At 43.0% G+C, this 27828-nt stretch overlaps 1 long non-coding RNA gene across 1 annotated transcript in view; it reads left to right on the top strand.

Annotated features, from left to right (window-relative positions):
- LOC142491076 (uncharacterized) overlaps positions 1-24843 on the top strand; it is a 31019-nt gene extending 6176 nt beyond the window's left edge. Inside the window, exons 2-3 of the long non-coding RNA XR_012800265.1 lie at positions 24300-24322; positions 24604-24843. This is a non-coding gene — a long non-coding RNA (uncharacterized LOC142491076). The remainder of the gene's footprint in view (positions 1-24299; positions 24323-24603) is intronic.
- Positions 24844-27828: the final 2985 nt, after the last annotated feature.

Raw genomic sequence — 27828 nt, 5'->3', positions numbered from 1 at the left:
TACTTGGTGCTTCCTTAGTTTGCAGAGACTGCCCTATTTTATCATGGAGTCTGGAGTAGCAGCTCCTGTAAGTGTCTGTAAGGCACACGATATCTTTTCACTATTCTGGAAGCCAGAGGGTCACGTGGTGATGACTTAGCTCAGATAGTGTCAACTCGGCCCTCTTTTCCAAGCACGACAAGGTCTGTTTCTTTTCTTACTTTATTTTGGAGAAAGCAGGGAAAAACAGTCTCTTGTGTAGAGGTGTAGGTCTAAATATCTCTGTGTGTGCTTAGTAGTAAAGCGAGGTGAAAAGATAATCTTGCAGTACCATTACAGGGGTTACAGCAAGGTACTCACGAGTCCAGAGGAATGGTGGAAAGGAAATAGCAATGTATGCTGGGTAGTAAGATAGTCTGGGGACAGACCATCTGTGGGCAGAGCAGAGGGGGAGAAAGCAGACTAGCCCATTTGAGAGAAAGGCTGGGGCTGCTATGGCAACTCACAGGAGTGTCTGGGGGAGCTACAACATGTAGCAATAATGTTGCATCTCTAATACAGCAAGCTGCTGGGAGAGGGGAAATGGCACTGTATTTATCACTCAAGCACTGTGTTTGTGTGCAGAACCAACCACATACAGCTGGCACTAATAAGCTGGCAAACAGGGCTGCGAGGAAAGGGGGGGTGAAACAGAAGTGCAGACAGGAGTATTCCTGTTCCATGACAAATATTGAGGTTATTTAGATGTGTTGTAATGTCACAAAAGAAGCAAAGATCATGATTCAAGCTCATCTTCAAGCTCAGGAAATTGTCTTTGTTCTTGTTCTAAGAATGTGGCTACTGGGGGCGTGGCCTGGACGAGAAGCGGGAAGGCTGCAGATTAGCTCGGCTCCGACAAAAGGACCCGTTTAGGAGTAAAAAAAAAACCTTAAAATGAATTAAAAAAATAATAATAAACCTAATCAGCCATCAGGAAGAACTGTACCCACTCTGTAAATATCACAAGCCCTTTGATGAGCGAGATCGCCGGAGATCCTCCTCCCTTGCCCTCTGTCCTTCTAAGATGGACAATGGGACCACGTGGTTCATATAGAGAAGAGCGGGGGAGCTTCAGGAGAGTTGCGGCGTTGAAGAAAAAAAAGGTATACGCGGTAGTGCACTCCTCCCCCCCCCCATCGGTGCCTAAGAGATCCCCCCCCAACTGCTTTGATCTCCTGGGAGCAGAGCAATAGCGCTGCCGCTGTGCCGGGCCCTCCTCCTGGAGCGAGTGACAAATAAATAAATACCAGACCAGCTGAGGTAGAGGAGAGCCACCTGTTCAGGGTCCCCATGCCGTCTCGGCGGGGGGTGATCAGCTGTTGGCCGGTGAGACAGCATGGGGGATCTGGGAGTGCAGAGTGGCAGCCATCTTACCTTGGCACTCCCCGTGGTATCCCCGGAGAGACATTTCCCCTCCATCCCAGTTCCCAAAATGGCAAGCGGGACGCAAGCATAGTCTGCATTAGAACTAGCTCCGAGTGTCCTGCAGTGTTCTGATCAGGTGGGGTTAGATTGGAGCAAGACCCCCCTCCCCTCTGCTGCTGAAAGTTTAAAAACACCCCAACTGTGCCACCTCTTCTTACAATTAAAGGAGACATTTTGCAATTGAGTTGTTGCTGACCTTAAAGGGGACTTGTACCATTACAGCTCCTACTGACCTTTAATGGGACTTGTACCATTTAAGCTGCTGCGGACCTTAAGGAGACTTGTACCATTAAAAGCAGGATTATAGGGAAGCCACGTGCCAGCCAGATCCAAGATGGCCACTGTTGGCTGGTAGTGCAGGGAGATCCAGATCCTGCAGTGCATGAACATTGGTAACCCTGCCCTTCAGGGAAAGAAGCGAGAGCAGCCGAGCTGTGTGGAGGTCATCTTCACTCGAATACGCCTGGGCCCTATCCCCTGCAAACAGAGACAATTAAAGGCACAGTAGACCCCCCACATACCCTATCACTCCAGACATAGGAGAGTGTTGGGTACATGACACACAAAAGTGCCCGGAAACACAAAGACATTATACAAATAAAAAACAATAAGAATGTGGCTACTTCCTCTTTTAAAGCAAAGAAGGGCTGGAGCACTCGTCCTCGACTCAACCACCTCACTTCCGTATGGTAAAATAGGTCGCTGCACTCGGAGTCCACCTCTTCAAGAAAAGCTTGGAATTTGTTTCAGTCCCCTAGAACGGAGGTAGTTAACAATAGAAACTATCACTGACATTACATAATCAAACTTCAAAACTTTGCTACACAGAACCTGAAGATGTATTATACAGTGATCTTTGCTTATTTGTCTACCGATAAATTGTTCAATAAGAGTAACCGCTCCACATGTTTTCCGCACATTGCCGTTGCACCATCAGTACAAATGGCCACCAAGTTTGCAAAACCTATTCCCAACTTATCATCCACTTACTTTATTACTTCAGTGGATATTTATTTTCCGGTTGTCCGGCCTGTCATGGATTACATAAAGTACCAACAAGCTCTTCAGTAATTTCAAAGTTTCTATCAACAACTCGAATAAAAATAAGAGTAAAAGCGAAATTCACTGGCTTTCTGCTTCAACTGATCAGTAAGACTGGTGGAAATGTCCGCTATCTTCCTCTCTACAGTCATAGACTGACATTCTCAAACATTGCCCTCTTTTCTAGACATAACCCAGAAACAGCAATCAGCATGCATTTCTTTATAAAGTCATCCTCAGTATAACTTTTTCCAGCAGCAGCAATTTCCCTCGAAAATGTCAAAGCTGACCTTGGTGGCCGCCTCGCTCTCGGTGTTCAGTTTCTTGAAAATTTGTTGTTCTGCACTGAGACGTTTCACAAAATTGGCTGCTTTCATTTTCTTTTCATGTGCGTTCAATATGGTGACTTCGGGATGTTTAGTCTCAAAGTGCCGCCGAATATTATATTCCTTGGGAACGGCTACCATTTCGTGACACAGAAGGCATAGACATTTGTCTCAGAACATAGTAAACAAATATATTTATCTGTCCATTCAGCGTTAAAAGATCTATTCTCTGATTCCAACTTTCGTTTTTTCTTGTCTCTGATTGCAGCTGTACAATAGTTCTTGTTTGACATAGAAATAGGAAATAGGAAAGAGTCAGTGATGATGATGATAATAATAATTTATATTTTCACCTTCTATTCTAATTTCAAACAGAATTATATAGAAAATTTAAAAAAGACATTTAAAAGCCTGTCACGGATGACCAGCACTTTTAACACCTTTCTACCTTCTGGGATCAATCCACTAGGCAGGACAACATTGTTAAATAAAATGGGGTTTATTTGGTGAGACCTCAGACATACTGTACAAAAAACGCACAAAACAACATATCTCCCCCAGAACCCCTCATCATTATCATATCTCCACCAGCACCCCTCATCATCATCTCCCCCAGCACCTTTCATCATCATCATCTCCCCCAGCACCCTTCATCATAATCAACCACCCCCCATAATCATTATCATCTCCCCCAGCACCTTTCATGATCATCATCTCCCCCAGCACCCTTCATCATAATCAACCACCCCCCATAATCATCATATCTCCCTCGGTTCCTTTCAGCAGTCCCCCTCATAATCATCAACCACTCCCATCAGCATATCTCCCTGTGACGGTAGGGGGTAGTCGTATTTCATTAATAAATGTGGAGCCCGGCTGGCTGCCCCTGAAACCGTATGGCAAGTGCTGAGAGTGATAGATATTCTTAGTTCTCTGGATATAGTGAGACCTTCTCTATGCGATACTTGTATGTACCCTTTCACTGCTGCACCACTTATCTCAGGTTATTGTTGGCATATTTACCATTTACCCTATATCTCCTTCTATGGGATATATATATTATACAATATTTTGGCTTTTTGATGTATATGCCAATTGACTTATAGGTGCGCCCACTTCCCATGAGGATTTCAGTACACTACACTTTGAATGTTCATGAGTGATATTCTATGTTAATTAAAAGTTAATTGTTTTTTCACTTTTACTCCTATGTGGACATATATGTATGATATATGTCAGCTGATTATTTATTTTATTTATTTATTTATAAAATATTTTACCAGGAAGTAATACATTGAGAGTTACCTCTCGTTTTCAAGTATGTCCTGGGCACAGAGTTAAGAAAAATAATACATGGTTACAAATATAGTTACATAAATGAACAGGGTATACATTATATACAAGACATTGCGTGCACAGTTAAAGAAAATATATATTATGGGCGTACTGTATGAAACAGTTACAGACCAAATTAAAATGTGAGACAGCCTTAGATTTGAAAGAACTTAAACTGGTGGTGGATGTGAGAGTCTCTGGTAGGTTGTTCCAGTTTTGGGGTGCACAGTAAGAGAAGGAGGATCGGCCGGATACTTTCTTGAGCCTTGGGACCATGAACAGTCTTTTGGAGTCGGATCTCAGATGATAAGTGCTGCATGTGGTAGGGGTGAGGAGCTTGTTCAGATAGCTGGGTAGCTTGTCCATAAAGAATTTAAAGGCAAGACAGGAAAGGTGAACTTTGCGCCTAGACTCTAGTGATGACCAATCTAGTTCTTTGAGCATTTCGCAGTGATGTGTGTTGTAGTTGCATTGGAGAACAAAACGATAAATTGAATTGTAGAGGGTATCAAGTTTGATAAGGTGGGTTTGAGGTGCCGAGCCATATACTATGTCTCCATAGTCAATAATTGGCATTAGCATCTGCTGTGCAATACGCTTTCTGACCAGGAGACTTAGGGAGGATTTGTTCCTGTAAAGTACCCCTAGTTTGGCATAGGTCTTGGTTGTCAGGGTATCAATGTGCATCCCGAATGTTAAGTGGGAGTCAAACCATAAGCCCAGGTATTTAAAACTAGTGACAGGTGTTAGGGTGATGGTTAGCCTCATCTATTTGCTGGGGACATTTATATCCCATTGAGTAATTACTCATTAATTTGTTAGCTCAGCGAGTGCTACTTATAGGAAGTTTTTTTATTTTCTTTTGGGACCCACCTTGTTAATAAGTGTTAGCTTTTCCTATAGCACCCTGTTACTATATTGTTAATGATATCAGTACTAGGCTGAGTGGTAGAGTCCCCCCTTTTTGGTTATTCCCTATCCAAATAAACCTCATTTTATTTAATTGCCTTTGTTTTGCCCTGTGATTGATCCTTAAATATAAATGGTGTTAAAAGAGCTGGTCTACCGTGACACTCCCTCAGTCCCTTTCAGCAGTCCCCTCATCATCAACCACCCCCATCATCATATCTACACTGGCGACACACTTTATTCGAGCTCGGCTAGTCCCACGAATTCGGGTATACCCGGGTGTATTGAGGTTTGTGACTGTTTTCTGCCCGAGTGCATTGAGGTATTTTCAGGCAGGGATTGAAGCATTTTATTCCCGCTGGCTGCAATACTGCACAGTACATATATATATACTGCATTACAATTCATGAATTTATGCCATCTGGTAGACACGCGAAGCATTGCAGCCTATTAAATCCTAATCATTATCATTTAACAGATCAGCCGCCCGTCAGCCAGGCATGAATCCAGGCTGGGAAAGCAAACGCAACGGGGCTTGTCAGAGGTGAGGAGCGGCGCATTCCAGGTATCTGCCAGATACATACTGGGTATTTTCTCGAATAAAGTGTGTCGGTGCAGTACTTCAGTCCCTTTCAGCAGTACCCCTCATCATCACTAACCACCCCCATCCCCATATCTCCTTAGTCTCCCTCATCATCATCAACCACCCCCATCATCATATCTCCCTCAGTCCCTTCAGCAGTCCCCCTCCCAGGGCCGCCAACAGGGGGAGACAAAGGATACTGGCGTCCTGGGCCCGTGAGTCAGGGGGGCCTGGGCCCCGTGAGTCAGGGGGGCCCGGGCCCCCTGCTCGGCTGGGTGCCAGTTAATTACATTAAAAAAAATTAAATGCCGGCGATTCTCGTGGTCCCCGCGCATGCGCAGGGCAAGCAGGGTGTCCTGCCAGCTGCATGTGGGCTCGCTCCCCATGTGGGACGGAGGGGGAAGTGCCAAGACAGGCCCCACGCACGGAACCCAGCCCACCCCCGCTCCCCACGTGGAACGGAGGGGGAAGCACCAAGACAGGCCCTGTGTGTGCAACCCAGCCTCCCCGCTGACCACGTGGAATGGAGGGGGAATCTCCGCGCACGCGCACAAACCCTGCGCACGCAACCCAGCCCCCCCCGCTCTCAACTTGATACGGAGGGGGAAGCGGCAATTTAGCTTCCCCCTCGAGCGCCTCCTGCCCTAGTCCGCCTCGCCCCCCGCCCCAGCTGCCCACCTCGTGTCCCCCTACCCCGAGCCCTCCTCCCGCCCCTTGCATCTGCTGGTGATATCGGGAGCAATAGGAATAAGTGTCTGGCGGCAAGGAAGCAGCACCCACAGGTCAAGGTAAGTCACCCACCCAGTCACTCAACCCAAAACTGTCACCCACCCACCCAGTCACTGTCACCCACTCACTCATCCACCCAGTCCCTCACTCACCCACCCAGTCACCCGAGTCACTCACCCACCCAGTCACCCACCCACCCAGTCACTCACCCACCCAGTCACTCACCCACCCAGTCACTCACCCACCCAGTCACTCACTCACCCAGTCACTCACTCACCCACCCAGTCACTCACTCACCCACTCACTCACCCACTCACCCACCCAGTCACTCACCCACCCAGTCACTCACTCACCCACCCAGTCACTCACTCACCCACCCACCCAGTCACTGTCACCCACCCAGTCACTGTCACCCACCCAGTCACTGTCACCCACCCAGTCACTGTCACCCACCCAGTCACTGTCACCCACACAGTCACTGTCACCCTCCCAGTCACTGTCACGCTCCCAGTCACTCCCACCCACCGTCATTCACTGTCTCCCACACACCGTCATTCACTGTCTCCCACCCACCGTCATTCACTGTCTCCCACCCACCGTCATTCACTGTCTCCCACCCACCGTCATTCACTGTCTCCCACCCACCGTCATTCACTGTCTCCCACCCACTGTCATTCACTGTCTCCCACCCACCGTCATTCACTGTCTCACACCCACCGTCATTCACTGTCTCCCACCCAGCCACCGTCATTCACTGTCTCACACCCACCATCATTCACTGTCTCCTACCCAGCCACTGTCATTCACCCAACCAGCCACCGTCATTCACCCACCCAGCCACCGTCATTCACCCACCCAGCCACTGTCATTCACCCACCCACTCACCCAGGCAGACAGGCACATGTCTTTTGTTGAAAATATAAAAATAAACAGGTTGCATTGTAATGTTTTTTTTCTGTATCATAATAGGAAAACAGTTAAGTAAAAGTTGCGCGCTAAAAGATATTTTTCCGTGGTAGGTGCGCTATGGGTTTGGGGGAGGGGTGCGCTATGGGTTGGGGGGGGGCTGCTCCTTCCATTTGTCCTGGGCCCCATGATTTCTGTTGGCAGCCCTGCCCCTCCTCATCATCAACCACCCCCCATCATCATATATCCCTCAGTCCCTTTCAGCAGTCCCCCTCATCATTAATCATCCCTCAGTCCCTTTCAGCAGTCCCCCTCATCATTAATCAGCCCCATCATCATATCTCTTTGTGGCTATGGGTAGCCCTGTGTATGTATCCCTGTTCAAACTGATAGATAAAGTAATATAAAGTATGTTATAATTCCTTACAGTTTTGTTGTGTCCAATTACTCCTGCTTCCCACTATGTGTACCACCCACTATAAGAGTTAAACCCCAAGTTACAGGAATCTGTTCCCCACCTCAATGACAGGTTCTATAGTCTGAGGTTAAGTAAAGAGGGGTTATACATATATATTGCCTTCTGTTATTGTACAGCTAGGGGACAGTCTAGTTTTTAAATTAGCTGCTTTGGTAAAAATAATTTTCAGAAGGATAGTGGCCTGGTTTGTGTCCCTTTTCAATATTGGCCAATGTTTCTGAAATATTTTTCGTATTGTAAGGGCCATTTGGTTATATTGTGTAATGAAAGGTATGATGTAGTCCAATATATTTATGACTTTATTCTTATAAATCAGAAGTGTGGTTCTATCCATCTGTTGGACCTGTGAAATACTGTAGTTTGATCTAATTTATCAGCAGGATATTTTCTGTCTATGAATTTGGATTTAAGTTCTGATGCTTGTGTGGTGAATGTGTCATTAGTGGTGCTTTTGCGTTTGAGTCGAATAAATTGGCCTTTGGGAATATTTTTAATCCATGATGGATTATGATGACAATTAGCTAGTAAGTAATTTTTGGCTTGTACTTCCTTGTAGTAACTCTTAGTGTGGAGTTTGTTGTCAACTATATATAATTCTAGATCCAAAAATTCCATAACCTGTCTGTTAATTTTACATGTGAATTTTAAATTACAGTTATTGTGATTTACACATAAAATAAATAGGTCTAGTTTTTGTATCTTATTGCCATAGGCTACTAATGTTCTGTCTTGATTGGTCAAGTGTGATACTTAAGGTTGGGCATTGACACTTGAACATCGACCCTGATGAAGCACATGAGGTGTGAAATGCGTTGATGTACTGTATCATGCTGATGGCCACAAGGTATGCCAGCCCTGATAGAGACTTTTACACTAAATTCTGGTGGAGATCTATCCAGAATTCAATGTAGATGAGATTACTGTGAACGCTATTGCACTGCTGTCTCTCGGCCTCAATAATATATATATATATATATATATATATATATATATAGTGGCACTGTGTGCTCATTTGCATGTCATTTCCCAGAATCCCTTGCTGCAGTGTAAGTGCTGTGTGCGGGGTGATAATGGTGAAAGGCGGGGTTGCAGACCTGCCTAAGACATGCAAATGAGCATACAGTTATATTTCCATTTGCTATATGCTTTGCTGTGGAGGGTTTTTGTCACTTTTTACTCACCATAACTTAACTAAGTACATATCTATATATACATACATACGTACATACGTACATACGTACATACGTACATACGTATGTATATATATATATATATATACATACATACATACAGACCATAAGATACCGGTTGCAACACGACATCAAGGGACAACACTCTCTCCGGTTATCAAAGATATTCCTGGGTCCGGTAGACTTATGCAGTCTCTCAGCATTAACATTATGCAATCCCTGAGCCTTTTGTGCATGCCCAAACACATATCAGGTAAACAAATATAGAGTTAATATATTCAAAAAGGCCGCTCTTTACCTGTTGATACTGTGGATGCATGACACATAGGCAGGTGAGGCTTATTAACTGTCATTGGTATTGTTGAATTGCACTGGGTTTGGGGTATATATATGTATTGTGCACTGCATTCAATTGCACCACCTTGAGAAAGGTCCCACTGGGGGACCGAAACGTAGTTTTTTGTGTCTTCTATCAAATATAGAAAATTTATGATTTACTTACCTGCGTACTGTCCCTTGATGTCGTGTTGCAACCGGTATCGTATGGTCTGTTATTGCTTTATGGGATAAGCACCAAAACGTATTTACTTGCAAATGGTGTGCCGGCTGTGCATTGGATTATATATATATATATATATATATATATATATATATATATATATATATATATATATATATATATATATATATATATATATATATATATATATATATATACTAAATTTTTAAAGCTTCCAGCGACTGAGCTCCAGATTAGAACCAACGCTAACACCACCCTAACACCTGTCACTAGTTTTAAATACCTTGGCTTATGGTTTGACTCCCACTTACAGTAACATTCGGGATGCACATTGATACCCTGACAACCAAGACCTATGCCAAACTAGGGGTACTTTACAGTAACAAATCCTCCCTAAGTCACCTGGTCAGAAAGCGTATCGCACAGCAGATGCTAATGCCAATTATTGACTATGGAGACATAGTATATGGCTCGGCACCTCAAACCCACCTTAGCAAACTTGACACCCTCTACAATTCAATTTATTGTTTTGTTCTCCAATGCAACTACAACACACATCACTGCGAAATGCTCAAAGAACTAGATTGGTCATCACTCGAGTCTAGGCGCAAAGTTCACCTTTCCTGTCTTGCCTTTAAATTCTTTATGGACAAGCTACCCAGCTATCTGAACAAGCTCCTCACCCCTACCACATGCAGCACTTATCATCTGAAATCCGACTCCAAAAGACTGTTCATGGTCCCAAGGCTCAAGAAAGTATCCGGGCGATCCTCCTTCTCTTACTGTGCACCCCAAAACTGGAACAACCTACCAGAGACTCTCACATCCACCACCAGTTTAAGTTCTTTCAAATCTAAGGCTGTCTCACATTTTAATTTGGTCTGTAACTGTTTCATACAGTACGCCCATAATATATATTTTCTTTAACTGTGCACGCAATGTCTTGTATATAATGTATACCCTGTTCATTTATGTAACTATATTTGTAACCATGTATTATTTGTCTTAACTCTGTGCCCAGGACATACTTGAAAACGAGAGGTAACTCTCAATGTTTTACTTCCTGGTAAAATATTTTATAAATAAATATATATATAGACATGCAAATGCGCATACAGGAATATTTGCTATATATATATAGCAAATATTCCAGTATGCTTATTTGCATGTCTTAGGTAGGTTGCAGACCTGCCTAAGACATCAAATGAGCATACAGGAATATTTGCTATATACTTTGCTGTGGAGGGTTTTTGTCACTTTTTTTACTCACCATAACTTAACTAAGTATATATATATATATATATATATATTTTTTTATATATATATATATATATATATATATATATATATATATATATATATATATATATATATATATAGATATAGAACACACAAAAGGAGAAGTTGCTCAACACATAATATATACGGTTAACTCAAGCCCTTTAATGAAACTAACTATAAGGGTAAAATAAAATATATACCCCAATTAAAGTCAGTATATAAATTAAATAGGACCTGATGGTGCTAGGGGATAGTGAAAACTATAAAAGACACACAGATGAAAAGAACATAGACAATCCCCTTAGTAGCACTCTAAATTACACCTAAACTAATCTATAAGATAGTGTTACGCCGATGCTCGCCACAAACCGGGACCGGACCGCGGGGCTGAGGTGGGGTTATATAATCACCGACCTGAGTCCACGCAGACTGATCCGGAGTGCGCAGTTCGTAGTCGTACATCGCAGGGTCAGGATTGGAGAAGGCAGCATCGTCGTTATGGAAGCAGGAGTTCGGCAACAGGTAGTCAGGATTTCCCCGCTTCAGCTTAGGAGCGTGAGCGCGGGGGTGGCTTCTGCGCGAGGAGCGGCCTCGGCCCATGATGCCGATCTCAGCAGGAGGAGACAGCAGGCTGGCCAAAGTTCACCGCAGGGCAGCGTCGGGAAGAACCAACGCTTCAGCGCAGAAGTCCAAGGCAGGTCACTGCAAGAGGATCGCAGCAAGCCACAGGAAAGGAAGGGTAGCCACTGCTAGGAGGGAATGCAGCAGGTACCGGTGCTGGCAACACGCTTCAGCACAGACGTCCCGGGTAGGCCACTGCAGGAGAATAGCAGCAGGCCAGTGCTGGCATCAACGCTTCAGCACAGACGTCCAGGGCAGGCCACTGCAAGGAGATAGCAGCAGGCCGCAGGAAAGGAAGGGTAGCCACTGCTAGGAGGGAATGCAGCAGTACCAGTGCTGGCATCAACGCTTCAGCACAGACGTCCAGGATAGGCCACTACAGGAGAATAGCGGCAGGCCACAGGACAGGAAGGGTAGCTACTGCTAGGAGGGAATGCAGCAGTTACCAGTGCTGGCATCAACGCTTCAGCACAGACGTCCAGGGTAGGCCACTGCAAGGAGATAGCAGCAGGCCAGTGCTGGCAACAACGCTTCAGCACAGACGTCCAGGACCAGGCCTCTGGATACTCAGGAACTTGGAAGGTAAGAACGCTAGGAGAGAGGCCTGGGGTGGTTTGTGGCAGAGACAGTAACATAGAGGTAGGAATAGTTATGCTCGGCGCTGGTTCAGAGCCAACGCCTAGAATATAAAGGGCGGAGATCCAATCACAGGAGGAGGGTGTGTGAGAATTCCTCCAATGAAGTAGCACAGGGCAGAAGCTGCAATGAGAGGCAGCACCTGTGCCATAGATTGCCAGAGGAAGCCTGCAACTGCACAGGTCTGCAAGGCAAAAGTCAAAGCCAGTAGTGGATTCCTTACAGTACCCCCCCCTTCAGGTGAGACCTCCGGACGAACAAGATCCATCACAGATTTGGGGGACATGGAATTGTTCCTAAACCTCCTTAGGCGAGAGGTGGCATTGAAAGCCCATAGTTTGTTGGGATTCCTTACAGTACCCCCACCACTGGGTGAGAAGCCTGGGTGAACAGGACCATTCATAGGTCTGGGAGACATTGAGTTGTTCCTGAAGTGTCTCCGGCGAGAATTAGGTCCACAATCCAGATGTACATTGGCAAGTGCCATGAAAGACAGCGGTGGTACTGCAGTTCTTGGTACATGGACAATGGGACCTGAGGGCTCCGGAATGGGAACATCGGAAGGACAGTAGCCAGGTGTCCGGTGCATAGTAATAGTCCAAGAGTACGGGACACAGGACACAGATTGTCGGACATAAATGGCAGAGGGACCTTCAGAGAAGGCAATGTCTTTGGTGAAATCAGCACGGAGGAAGTTGCGAGAGTCTTTAGCTTCCAAGGAATTCCGGGTGGTGGTTAGCAAGGGAATGGGGCGGGAGGGTTCACTACATACTATAGCAGCGGTACTTTTGATACCAAGCAGGGTTGCTATCCCAAGCAATTTGCGAGAGTCTGTAGCAGTGTGCATGCAACTCTTGGTCATGGTACTGGCAGTTGAAGAAGAATCCGCTTCCTTTGGTTTGTGATCTTTAGAGAGAATCAAATCCGAAATTGTGGCCTTGGCGAAGGACATAATAAGCATGTCTATACCCATAGTGGACCCATAGAGAACAGGAACGGACGCTTCAGGTAAAGCGACGAGGTCCAGTAAGGGTGTCTTCGTCTTAGGGAGAGGCCAATTGCCATACAGATCGGGCACTTTGGGCACCGCAGAGAGACCTGCGAGTAAGGAGTCTGTTTGAAAGGTGAGAAAACAGATTTCATCCAAAAAACAAGGCAGGCGGTTAAGCGGTGCATCAACCTTAGGGAAAAAAGTCTTGGGGTTAAAGCTGGGTGCCTCCAACACAGAGAAAGAAGACAGAGAACTAGAGCTTGGCTTCGGAGTGGAGGTCCCAGGTACCCAGGTCTCACATGATACTGTGGGAGAAGCAATGCAAATTGTTACTGTTTTAAACATAGGGTTTTTAACATCGGTAGCTCCAGGCACCTTTTTGAGAGGTAACCCTAGTTTTGGGACAGGACAGTCAATAGCAAGTACCCCAAGTATTGTGGAAGACACAGAGAAAAATAAGTCCATTTTAAAGACGGGATCTTCTGAAAAAAGGGAAAGTTCCAAATGCGATACCCCTGAGTTCGTGGTAGTAGACATACAGTCAGTAGTGGATACCGCGAATACTGTGGGCGAATCAGCGTGAAACAGTATTATTACAGGAATGGGCATCCCAGACTTAAAGTCATTTTTAATCATCCCGGAGGCTGTGGCATGACCCGTGAGAGAAACTGGGGTAAACTCTCCAACAGACACAAGGGACATCTTGCTTTTTACAGAATTGGGTCCCTGAGAATCCCTAGTGAGGGCATCAGACTCCATGGGAGACTTAGTGACAGGGGTTTTGGAACTGATTAAAGGAATTGCAGGTATCACAGATTTAATAGGAGAAATACCTTGCAAAACAGAAATTTTAGTAAAGGTGATAGGCATCACAGATAGGACAGACAGAAGTAAGCTAGGCAAGGTTGCTTCTATAACAGAAGATTTGACAGCGGCAAAGCTTAACTCAGCGGCTGCTGGAGAACTTTTAACTACAGTGAGAAGGGACTGCAGATTTACAAAGTCAGGGATAAAGGGAGTCTCAAACTTGAAAGCCTGATCCTTCAAAAAGAAGGGCCCTAACTTTAATGGTACTGAGGGAGCAACAGCAGATACGCTGATCTCAGTAGGGGTCACTTGGAAAGGAGCATAATATGCACTGTTCGCTTTAAACCCTAGGATTTAAGAGGAGAACTCAGACAGTGCAAGTGGGGTAACCACGCCTGTGCTGGTCTCTGAAGTGGGTATTTGGGAAGGAGTGTCTGGGACATCAGAAACGACAACAGATTCCACGAAAAGGGGTCTATGCTCAGAAGCAGGGGTCTCAGCTCTCTGAGTGACAGACGGGGTGAGTGAAATACCTAGGAGTAGGGATTCTGCGAACAGGTTTAGAGAAACAAACGGCTCCAGAGTACTTTTTACTGGAGCCAGTATTATTGCCGAAAGTTCAGGGGGCATAACCCCGAGAATTTTAGCCGAGTCAGAGGACAAAAGGGGTTGATCCTCTGAGGCTAAGGAGGTATCCCTGACTGACGAACTAAAGGGATCTACCAAGGAAGATTCACAGGGCTGACCTGCAGGGGTTAACATAGGAAAAACCCCAAGGGTTAAATTACTCTGTACCTGAGAATCAGAGAAATAGAAGCTAGTCTCCGAGAGTGGGGTCATAGGGGGTTCTGCCTCTTGCCCTAGGGACCTATCATTAGACTGCGGAATACTAGGGTTAACAGTAGGGACCTCACAGAGCAGACTAGCAGGGGTTAATACAGAAAAAACCTCGGAAACAGAGCTTAGAATTTTTGGTTTAGGAAAAGAGGGCAAACAGGACTCATTCTCTGGTGCTAGGGAAGACACACTGACCTGGGGACTGCAGGGATTTACAGTGGGGAACGCATAAGCCTGACTAGCAGGGGTTAAGACCGAAATAACCTCAGGGACAGAACTTAGGGAGGTTAACTCAGGATTAGGGAGCGTGGCAGCTTCTTCCTTAGCGGGCAGCGACAGAGAAATGGTTTGACCATTCTTAGGAGAGAGAGGTAACCCCACAGGTTTAGTAACAGGACTGGTAGCACAGAGAATCTGCCAAGCAGCAGCATAGCTGGCAAGGAGGGGATCCTGTTCTATTATGTGACTGTCTAGTGTTGAGGAAAATACATGGAGTGTATCTTGAGACTGAGCCAACATGAGGAGGGCGCTCTGTTCTACTAGATGAATGTCCAGTGATGAGGCCAGGGCATAGATTGCCTCTTGGGCGTCGGCCAGTTCCAAAGGGTACACGTTATCCCAGGTTAAAGGGGAATCAGGAGAGCGAATACAAGCGGCTAGAGACTGTTTTAAGTTCAGGATGCAGTAAGCCTTAATAAAGAGATCACAACGGCATTGTCTTTGCAAAGGGGTTAAACCTTCATACGTCCACAGTTCATCAACCAGGGGTAGTACTTCACACAAATACTGGCCTTCATAGTGGGACTGATACGCAGGACGGGACATAACTTCAGTTGGAAAATTGCCATCCCCCGCCACGGCGCGGTCCGGTTTTAACGCGCCGAGCATACTGTTACGCCGATGCTCGCCACAAACCGGGACCGGACCGCGGGGCTGAGGTGGGGTTATATAATCACCGACCTGAGTCCACGCAGACTGATCCGGAGTGCGCAGTTCGTAGTCGTACATCGCAGGGTCAGGATTGGAGAAGGCAGCATCGTCGTTATGGAAGCAGGAGTTCGGCAACAGGTAGTCAGGATTTCCCCGCTTCAGCTTAGGAGCGTGAGCGCGGGGGTGGCTTCTGCGCGAGGAGCGGCCTCGGCCCATGACGCCGATCTCAGCAGGAGGAGACAGCAGGCTGGCCGAAGTTCACCGCAGGGCAGCGTCGGGAAGAACCAACGCTTCAGCGCAGAAGTCCAAGGCAGGTCACTGCAAGAGGATCGCAGCAAGCCACAGGAAAGGAAGGGTAGCCACTGCTAGGAGGGAATGCAGCAGGTACCGGTGCTGGCAACACGCTTCAGCACAGACGTCCCGGGTAGGCCACTGCAGGAGAATAGCAGCAGGCCAGTGCTGGCATCAACGCTTCAGCACAGACGTCCAGGGCAGGCCACTGCAAGGAGATAGCAGCAGGCCGCAGGAAAGGAAGGGTAGCCACTGCTAGGAGGGAATGCAGCAGTACCAGTGCTGGCATCAACGCTTCAGCACAGACGTCCAGGATAGGCCACTACAGGAGAATAGCGGCAGGCCACAGGACAGGAAGGGTAGCTACTGCTAGGAGGGAATGCAGCAGTACCAGTGCTGGCATCAACGCTTCAGCACAGACGTCCAGGGTAGGCCACTGCAAGGAGATAGCAGCAGGCCAGTGCTGGCAACAACGCTTCAGCACAGACGTCCAGGACCAGGCCTCTGGATACTCAGGAACTTGGAAGGTAAGAACGCTAGGAGAGAGGCCTGGGGTGGTTTGTGGCAGAGACAGTAACATAGAGGTAGGAATAGTTATGCTCGGCGCTGGTTCAGAGCCAACGCCTAGAATATAAAGGGCGGAGATCCAATCACAGGAGGAGGGTGTGTGAGAATTCCTCCAATGAAGTAGCACAGGGCAGAAGCTGCAATGAGAGGCAGCACCTGTGCCATAGATTGCCAGAGGAAGCCTGCAACTGCACAGGTCTGCAAGGCAAAAGTCAAAGCCAGTAGTGGATTCCTTACAGATAGAGATGGTTAAAAAGAAACAGATGCTCCGCCAATTCAGAAAAAATGAACAAGATTTTATTAATTAAACAACAAGACACACTAACTTAAAAACATAAAAATACTAAAGACAGCCTATGAAAATATATATGTATCAAAAATATAAAGAGAGGACTACTAATCAAACACTTTCAGTATTACAAAGAGAAAAAAGAAAAACTAAAATGTGTCTAAATAAAGTTTAAATAATGACAACAAAATAGTTTAGTCTAACATAATAGGCAATACAAAATATATTCCCACTGACATATGCATGAAAGAATAATAAATCATTGCGTTGGAAAAAGTATATAGTCAATGACCCAGTATATAGCCAGGAAAAATAAGTATGTATACCAAAAACAGAGGGAGAAAAAAGAAATAAAGAAACCAGGGAAAAATAATATAACAATAATAATAGTTATACCCTGAACAGCATTTCCCCAAAATGAAATCAATGAGAACTGATGCAGCAAATAAAGAAAAATATGACTAATAAAGACATATTAGCAAACAGAGTCATACATATTGAAAACACCACAAAGTGCACTGCACTGCAAGGACAGGTAATGCCCAAACAGTAAGAGGAGGGTAATACTCAGCTGCAGCTAGATTGTGTAAAGTTTGTGTCCATATTGATTGTACAGGATGTGTTTCCAAAGTCTGCTTATAACAGGAACAAAAAATAAAGTCCAAAATGCTGCATCAGATCCATCAAAAGTCCCTCAAAATAGAAGATTACATAAAGGCTGTAGTAAAGTAAACACTCAACATGTTTCACCCTGAGTGGGCTTCTTCCTGGAGTGGTAAAATTTAAAGTGAAGGCGTGCAGTGTTTTATAGATAGCTATGGTTTTGTAACAAACATCTCTCCCCAAAAAGACCGTGGTGCAGCTACAGACATAAAAATCAGCAGCACCGTTTTTCTTTTGCATCTCTAGAAATGCAAACAGCATCATTTTGCACAAAATCAGGAATAAAATGCAGCATGAAGTAGTTTAAAGTATATTAATACAACTTTAAAGGTCTAGTTTTATCCAGTTATTACTAGTCATCATTGTAATTATACCAATAATACTAAACTAACAATATTATTCTCTGACATAGTCTGAAAACATAGACACACTTTAGCAATCGAAGCATAAATACAGAAACCAAAAAAATCTGTGTAGATGGTATTTCCATCAATACTATGGTTCTGAAGCAAGGATTATGCTGAAGCAGACGTCATAGGTGATGTATTGAATGACGTCACTAGCAGATCATATCAGAGACTGGTGCAATGGAAGGTATCAATTCATTTACCAAAGCATTTTATAGTCCAAGCAAAAATACAGAAACCAAGGAATCTGTATAGGAGATGTTTCCATAGATGCTGTGATTCTGACGCAAGGGTTATGCTGAAGCAGACGTCATAGGTAATGTATTAGATGACGTCACTAGCAGATCATATCAAGGACTGGTGCAGTTGGATGGAATCAATTCATTTGCCAATGCACTGACAAAGCAAAGACATATATGTTAATAACATAGAACAATAGTATATTTAGAGTTAGTATTGAGAACATGAGAAAATTAATGAGGAGAATTGTATATTTATAAAAGAGTAGAAGATGACATTATATCAGAAAATAATTATGAAATTTTGTTAAAAAAGTTAAATAGTAAAACAGAGAGGAACGAAATAATACATATTTATGCAAAATTAATTTCAAAAGAAAGGGGGCCACGCGTCTTCACAAGATAATGAAGTTAAATTGGAACACAATATTGCATATATGTACAGATGTCAATTATAAACTATAAAAACATAGCAAACCCTAAAGAATCATTTAGTCCCATGGGCTGCATGGTATTGAGAAGAACTATCCAGCGACACTCCTTTTTAAGGAGAGCTTTCTCCAAATCCCCACCCCTTATGCCTAGGGCCACTTTATCAAAGGCAAATGCTGTTAGACACGTACTGTCTGAAGCATGATGTTGAAGGAAATGTCTAGCTACAGATGTAATTTTTTTGAATGAATCCAAATCCCGTTGTGCCGTTTTGATATTTCTTGTGTGTTCTAAGACCCTAAAGCGGACTTCTCGTGTAGTCATGCCAATATATTTAAGGTCACAGGGACAAGTTAAACAGTATATCACCCCCTTGGTCTTACAGTTAAGGGTGTACCCAATATTATATTCTTTAGTGTGTTTACTGTTCAAAAATTTGTCCGTCTGTACCATATACCTACAGGCAGAGCAGCTGTTGCATTTAGAGAAACCCTTTTTCCTGAGAGACAAGAATGTTTCGCTTGTATGGGGAACATAATGACTATGTACAAGTCGGTCTTTGAGGTTAGGTGACCGTCGACTTGTCATGTTGACCTTGTCACCTACCGCTTCCCTTAGTTCTCCGTCTGTACATAGGACAGGCCAGTGTTTTTGTAAAATACACTGGAGATCTTTCCACCTGTCATTATATGTACCAATAAAACGTGTTTTGGTGTCTTGTGTCCTCATTTTCGGATGTAATAATGTAATGCGTTTGCTACTTGCACTGTGCTGATACCCAGCGTGAATATATTTATTGCTGTAGCCTCTAGATCTAAATCTTTGACGCATCTGAGCAGCTCTAGATTCGAAACAAACCTCGGTTGAGCAATTACGCTTTAATCTCAAAAATTCACTGCGGGGGATGCCCCGAATCTGGTGCTGCTGATGAAAACTTGAGGCATGCAAGATTGAATTTGTGGAGGTAGATTTTCTGAAAATATCAGTACCAATACTGCCAACCTCATCAATGAAGATCCTGAGATCCAGAAAGTCCACTGATTCAGTGCTTGATTTATAAGTAAGTTTAATATTGAGTTTGTTGTGGTTGAGCACATCCACGAAACTCCTAAGCTCTGTAGCAGAGCCCTGCCAGAGAATAAGAATATCATCAATGTATCTCAACCACAACAAAACATGCATGGTAAGATGAAGATTTTCCTCACAAAAAACCACCTCCCTCTCCCACCAACCCAGAAATAAGTTTGCATATGATGGGGCACATGTTGCCCCCATCGCCGTCCCTCTAATCTGTAAATAAAATCTACTCTTAAACACAAAATAATTGTGATTTAGTATAAATGAAAGAAGCTGTAAGAGAAGATTAGTGAGATTTGGACTGAAAGAGGATGTTTTCAAAAAAAAATCCACAGCGCATAATCCATCTTTGTGGTTTATGGAGGTGTATAAAGCCTCCACATCACACGTGACAAGAATAGTATTGGCATCAGCCATGATGCCATCCAATCGTGAAAGGACATCCATAGTGTCACGTAAATATGATGGTAAAGCTTCCACGGATGGGCGTAAGAAAGGGTCCAGGAATTGGCTGATGGGCTCACACAGGCTGCCAATACCCGCCACAATTGGTCTCCCAGGGGGATTGGTCATGCTCTTATGTATCTTGGGTAACAAATACAGGGTTGCCATAATAGGATGTTTGGTAATTAGGCTCTCTCTATTTTTGCTTGTTATAGTACCCATTGTGCAGGCTTCACTGAGAATAATTTCAAGCTCTTTTTTGAACTTGTCAGTGGGATCAGCACTAAGTTCTGTATAGCAGTTTCGATCTCGCAGTTGTTTAAAGGCTTCCCGCTCATACTGGGATTTAGGCCACACCACCACATTGCCACCTTTATCGGCTGGTTTGAACTCGACCGTTGTCATTTTGCCAAGTTCTTTCACAGCACGCCATTCCTGGGAATTCAGATTTTTGGCCCCTGATCGCTCAGGTAATTTCAAAATATCATTGGCCACCAGGGATACAAATACTTCTATCTGTGGGCATGTCTGGAATGGTGGACAAAATGTGGATTTAGGACGAAATTGAGCTAGGATTTTGGACTCACTTGGGACAGAATCTTCAATTCCTACAAATTCGGTATTCATATCAGAAATAAGTTGACGTTCCATCATATTCCATCCATCATCTCCTTCCAAATGTATGGAGGTGTCTTTACCTTTGGAATAGAATTTCCTCAGAAGAAGTTTGCGGCAAAATAGATGTAAGTCCTTAATCCATTCAAACTTATCCATTGTTGAAGTAGGGGCGAATGATAAGCCCTTTTTAAGGACATTAATTTGATCCGCAGTCAGGCAGATGTCTGACAGATTCATAACTGTCAATTCTTCTGAGTCTTCGGGAACCGTCACTTTTTCTTTGTTTTGTAGCCATAACGTTGCCTGTCTCGCAAGCGTCTTGCGTCCCCTCCGAGTCCTCCTCCTGCTTTGTCCTGTTGGCCACCTCTGCCTAAAAAAGGTGCTCTATAATTGGAGCCAGCTCCATGTGTGGCATCTGTATCCGAAGATTCTGCTTCAGAAGAGGTGAAGCCTGGGGAGATATCAGCTGCATCAATGTTAGATTTATTCCTTTTACTATGTTTCTTGCCCCTTTCCCAGCGGTAAACATTATTTGCTTTATAATCAGCAGAGTCACGTAGAAATTTTGTTTTCTTGACAGTTGTAATGTCCTCCTCATATTTTGATAAGTCCTGCTCTATTTTAGCAATTAGATCTGCTGTTTCACTTTCCATGTTTTTCAATGTTAACTCTGTTTGTTCTGCTATGTCCTTTAACACACTTTCATCATGTGCAATTACAATATGCATCAACTGAAAGGAACAGGTACTAAGTGTGTTCTCCCATTGTTCCTTTAGTTTGATGTCATTGAATTGAAATGCAGGAAATGTCTGCAACCTCAGACCCCTTGGTATTAATTTATTGAAAATATACTTTTCCAAGGCGGTCTTATTCCACCAAACCCTCAGTTTTTTTTGAGTAAGCAGTTTAAGTATATGCATATTATCTTTATCCTTACTGGTGGATACTATTACTTCTGATTGTGTACCCTCATCCATAATTGAGAAAATCTCATTAGCACTAGCTTGTTTTTAAGTTAGTGTGTCTTGTTGTTTAATTAATAAAATCTTGTTCATTTTTTCTGAATTGGCGGAGCATCTGTTTCTTTTTAACCATCTCTATCTTATAGATTAGTTTAGGTGTAATTTAGAGTGCTACTAAGGGGATTGTCTATGTTCTTTTCATCTGTGTGTCTTATATATATATATATATATATATATATATATATTTATTTATATATACAATTAAGGACTGCGCCTGGGTGTAGCATGACAGCAAAAAATTCAAGAAAATACAAAATACAAGATAAAAATAATGTGAATATAAAACAATAATATTGTCTGACTGTAAAATCAATGATACTAAATAAAAAATGCATAAATAATTGCACAAAGGTGTGCTGTGGACCCACTCAATACCATACTATATATTAAGTCCATTGAAGTCCAAAAATGTCCAATACAAGGGAAACAAAAGGCATTATCAGGATAAGGGCAGCTTCTTTAAAGGGCACAACGACCTCCCTCTCCACCTGCATAGAAAATAGAAGAAAAAAGCGCCCAATCCTAGTGCATTACTGTATAAAAAGGTATTTAATTCCCAAAAAGGCTCATAAAATGAACTCACAAACATAAGAAGTAAAAAAGCATGTTATGAGATAATACTCATGCTCCAAAGGATCAGGAAACGCCGCAGCTCTGCTACACGGAGCTTAGCACTAACGTTAGTGTGAAGAAACGCGTTGGGAATGTTAGTGTGAGCTACTGACAGTCTGTAAATATACTCGTTCATACCTTGGCTGCTGCTGGGACATTAGAAACGCTGCTGCGCTTTGGCGAATTCAGCCCAATCTCCTCTACGGGGTCACGTTGCCATTTCCTCCCGTCCGGAGTTGCTGTGGTGAGCGGTGAACATCCGGGTCACATCAGGAGAGGTTGTGTTACCTTCTGAGACTCCTGCTGGATGGTGGCTCAGACACACTGGGACTTCACTAAGGAAAAGTTTGGCGTGTGAGCAGAGCAGTGTCTTCCGGCAGTTGGCGAATGAGTATACTCATTACATGCTTATTATTCACATATGTTTGTGAGTTTAAATTTGTTGGACTTAGTACTGGTTATTAAATGTATATTTTCATATTACACTAGGATCGGGAGCTTTCTTTTTTATCGTTATATATATATATATATATATATATATATATACTAATCCCTTGTGTGGTCTTGGTATCAAATTGGTTTAGAAGGATTCATCTGGTGCAGTTTTTAGCCTCATTTTACAGGAAGGAGATTTTTGCTTAATACCCCAATGTATTGATTTAGTCTTTGCTATGTCTTATGTACATCCATGATCAGGAAGGAAGCCAAAAGTGACATATAATTTGCACATTTGCATGCCTATTTTCAGAAGTTTGGTATCTACAGTGTAAGCATTTTAACTTAATTAGTTTAAACCTTCAGTAATACTGTTGGATTGTACTTTAACTCATAAACCTTTTTGAGCCATTACTTTCTTTCCCTCATAATCTGACATTAAAAAAGTTATGGTGGGTAAAAAAAGTGACTAAAACCTCCACCGTACAGTTTACAGTAAATAAAAATACCATTTGCATGTCTCAGACAGGTCTGCAACCCTGTTTTTCCCCATTATCGCTTAGCAAACAGTGCTTCCACTGCAGCCAGGGATTCTGGGTAATGAAATGCAAATCAGCATCAATGTCATTGATGAGAAGTTACTCTTTACAGCTCATCAATTTTGACAAACATAACTGATTTCTTAGCGATAATGGGGAAAGACAGGGTTGCAGACCTGTCTGAGACATGTGAATTCACCACAAGTGGTCAATTTATTTACTGTACACTGTACGGGGGAGGGGTTTTGTCGCTTTTTTTACGCACCATGACTTTTAAATGTCTTGTTAATCCAACATACCAGCTTCACGTTGCATAACCAGCAACCAACCTTGCACTGATGAGACCCAAAATGTCAAAACAGCTGTCTGCGAGTAGGTTTACTGACTATGCACTTCTTAAACCCAGGCTGTGCTGAAAAGCTTTGTAATGCAGCAGGCATAAGCTCATAGGGGTCCATGTCAAATGGATGAGACGCAAAGAGTGACACACTGTGCTCATTTGCATGTCATTACCCAGAATCCCTGGCTGCAGTGGAAGCACTGTTTGTTAAGCGATATTGGTGAAACACTGACCTGTCTGAGACATGCAAATGTGCCACAAGTGGTATTTTTATGTACATTCTCATAATCTGTTTATCTTTAGTTTCCTTTAAGGGCTCATTTTCCATTCATTTCCATGCGACCCTAAATTGGCCAACATCACTTGGTGTTTCATCCAAGTAATTGTTTCAGCATTCTGGGCCACACCACAATCCCAAAATATGTAAGAGAAACTGACAGATTGACTTAGTCCTACTGATTCTAACAAAACGTGCAGCTTCACTTTCTCATCTGCAGTCATTGAAAAATTAGCAGCTCTTAATTTGATGCAAACAGTAGGGTACTTCTTAATTCAAAGTCAGTGCTTATTTAATCAGAACTGTAAACTAAAAAACAGAGGACAACATGAAAGCCTCACAGCATACTAAAACATTTCCCAGGGTTAGATACAGTTGTTTCAGAAGGTACTGTATAAAATCACATTACTATTATTAACCTTTCAGTTATAAAATACAATGTTTTTATCTAATAGACATTTTCTTTTTTCTTTTTGTTTCACAGCACGTTGCAGAATACTAGAGAGGGTATGTATAGCCACGTAGATACAAGATATTCACAAATACGCCTCTTACTTTTGTCTACACTCAAAGGGGTTAACTAATTGGGCCAGCTGAGTCAATTAACATTTTGCACTAAGAATGCTGCCATCCTGCCAGCATGATGAACAGATTATTAAAAATATATTCCAAAAATAGAGGGTGATAATTGCATTTATATTTCTTCAGTAATATTTCCATATTCAGATTAATGTGCTCTATCTAATCATGAGGTATTAATCTGTCAATGTATTTTTTTTTTAATTTAGGGAGAAAATCTATTGCACATTGGTTAGGATCTTAAGCAACAGTAAAATAAAGTATTACAAGTAGTCATTTGAAGTCATTTCAAATATATATATATATATATATATATATATATATATATATATATAAACTACACGTAAAGAAAACCCGCACAGCTAGTGTTAACCACGGTGAGGTGCTGACTGTATGGAGACGTGATTGTATACAGGAGAAGGGAAAAGAACCCAGTCTTCCAGCACTCAGTCACAACAAATGTATAATTGTAATATTAAAATACTTTATTAATAACCATGAATAAAAAATTGGGTGTTAAAACAAGATTAAATAGTATGATTCAACAGCACGTGACTGTATCATTGATAACCCACCTATGGCTAGGTGGGTAGATATTGAATAAGCAGATCCCTAATAGATACTCGGGATCAGTTGCTATAGTTATAGCTGCCTAAAGATATAGGGGAGGAGCCTTAGAGAGCCCACTTGAAAGATAGTCTCAATGTGGATGTATCAGGGCGTATAATACGCACTAAATTAACACACTAAAGGTATATACATAAGCACACTGTGGTATAATATGCGGTAGGTAAGACCTGTATGGTATCTGCCCCTGAATAGTGGTGCACTAGTGGTTACATAAACTCACTAGCGCTGTCAAGGCCAGGTCTATAGTAGTGACCTGTATAGCCCACACTACTGGAGATAAGTGCAGACTGGTATGGCAGATACTAAGGTAAAGTATAGGATTATTGGCATAACTAAGGCATAGGATAGGGCCACTTAAACACCTGTATTGCAATTGGTGTACATAGAGATCCACCACCAACAGGCACGGTTTTTGGCATTATTTACACAGATAACTGATTCTGTGTGCTGTGTTACTGATATAGGTACAATACCACTAACCTGTACAAGTAACCAGCTATACCTGTATACTGCTACAGTCAGCGTTGATATCGACATGCTGATTTATGCCATACGACATAGTACAAACTAGACACTTACCGTTACCTGTTTTGACCTATAACCATCCTTTGGATCTACTCTACACCACTAGTGTTATCGTGCGGCCATATCCCAGACTCTGGGTTTACAGTACAGAGTTTATTGTGGTCTGCTTTGCTCATTTTTAATATTAATTCACTGTACACTGGCTATCATTAGTATATTACTTGACCTATAGTGTTCCCCATATTATTTTATATTTAGAGTTAAGCCTCAATTAAAGTTTCTGGTTTTAATTAATTCATTACTCACCCACCTTACTAGGTTCTGATACATTTTGGCTACACATTGGTACACATTGGTAGAGTGCTCTCCTTGGGGTTCTACCTCTCTCTGTTTTTTCTATTTGACATTACCCCTGATAGTAGCACCTCCACATAGCCACATCCAGCAAGCAGTAGCGAGGGTATTCATTCCCCCTCCACTTCCCCTTTTCCCCTCCTTGTGTTTGTATTCTAATGTAACAGGCATTTTTGTTACTATAGCAACCATTTACAAAGTCAAATCCCCTTCCCCATCTGAAACAGTATCACGTTTTTGAGCCCTGCCCTCTCTAGCAGTGAACCAATTGAATCTAGTGCCGGCCTGGTCACATGATCTTCCTCACAGAACTTTGGCTGTCAGTGCAGCAGAGCAGGACCCAAGATGCATTTAGTGACACCCGAGCCGATCGATTCAGCGATCGATTACAGGAGAACGGATCAATCAGCAATTTAGCTAATCACTTGTAAGTGTCTAGATTGTATTGATGCACATATTGAATGGGGAAAAAATCAAAAATCTTGAACTACAGCTTTAATTAATTATAAATTGTGTTTTTATTTCTAAATATTGAGCGAAACACCAAAGTTAACATGGCTTCTAAGACCTTCCCACATTGTGACTTCCCTTACATCAAATAGTATTATTAGTGAAGCTCAGGATAAGTCAGCTTTTCTGATGTCTGCTTAAAGTCTGCAAGGAAAACAGCTCTGTGCTGCCTGTTTGATTGGAGCAACATTGGCACAGGTTGCCATGTAAACACTTCTGGCACGGCCATTTCAAAATAAAACTTCAAATTAAAGCGAACTATTGTGTGACTAAAATGTAAGAAACATTGGTAATTGGCTTAAAAAGTGTCAAATTGAGCTTCATTTTAGGACAGGTCATTTTTTTTAGTGAACTGCTCTTTAATGATTGCTACACAATAGTAATACAAAATACTGTAGTTCACACATTTCGTCTGCACTTCTTCAGACATTTTTTTTATCATGCGCTGCTAAGCAATATTACTGACAATGGTATGATTCGCACTACTAAAACTGTCACGTTACTGTACCTTCTATGAAATCCATTGTTTGTGAATTTAGAAATGACAACAGACAATTAGGCTCTTAACTCCTCCACTGGGGAAAGGGACACATTGATAAAGAAACCAAGGTCTTACTAGGGTTGCCAGGTATACAGGTGCACCGATGAGTATTCTAAAACTTGCCTTAAACTTGCCTTGGAAAATGTGGGGCTATCACCAACAAGATCCAGGTACATGCTGGGTACATGCTGCAACATTTCAGTGACATTTCTGCAGAGACTAATGGCCATCGGATTAACACAGCAGGGGTCCCTGGCAGTCCCATTCAGTTTGAATGGGACTGCCAGGGACCCCCGCTGTTAATCCGAAGGGCAATTAGTCTGTCTTCAAAAATGTTGCAGCATGTACCCAGCATGTACCTGGATCTTGTTGGTGATTGCCCCAGATTTGTTTTAGAATACTCATCGGCACTACAGTATGTATGTCTTTATATATATATATATATATATATATATATATATATAGCGCCATTAATGTACATAGCAATTCACAGAAGTAATACACGTGACAATCATATAAATAATAAATAATACAAATAACAGATAATGGGAATAAGTGCTTCAGACATAAAAGTAACATTGCGGAAGAGAAGTCCCTGCACCGAAGAGCTTACAAGGTGTCCGGTTTTGAATCGGACAGACCGGTATTTTACCGATCTGTCTGGTAAAAGATTAGAGGTAATACCGGACATGTATGTGTGAAGGGTGGCCGTGTGCAGGGGCTCTTACCTTCGATTCAGAAGCAGAAGCGGCAGCGTGAGTCTCCTGCAGGCTGCAGCATCTGGTAACCAGGGCAACGAGCAGCATCACCCCCTCCCCTCCCAGCCAAGGACTAACCAATGGGAGGGCTCCCTCATTTTCATGCTGGGAAAGGT

The sequence above is a fragment of the Ascaphus truei genome, chromosome 3 (genome assembly GCF_040206685.1).
Source record: "Ascaphus truei isolate aAscTru1 chromosome 3, aAscTru1.hap1, whole genome shotgun sequence".
Lineage (NCBI taxonomy): Eukaryota > Metazoa > Chordata > Amphibia > Anura > Ascaphidae > Ascaphus > Ascaphus truei.
This window is presented reverse-complemented; position numbering and strand designations above follow the sequence as displayed.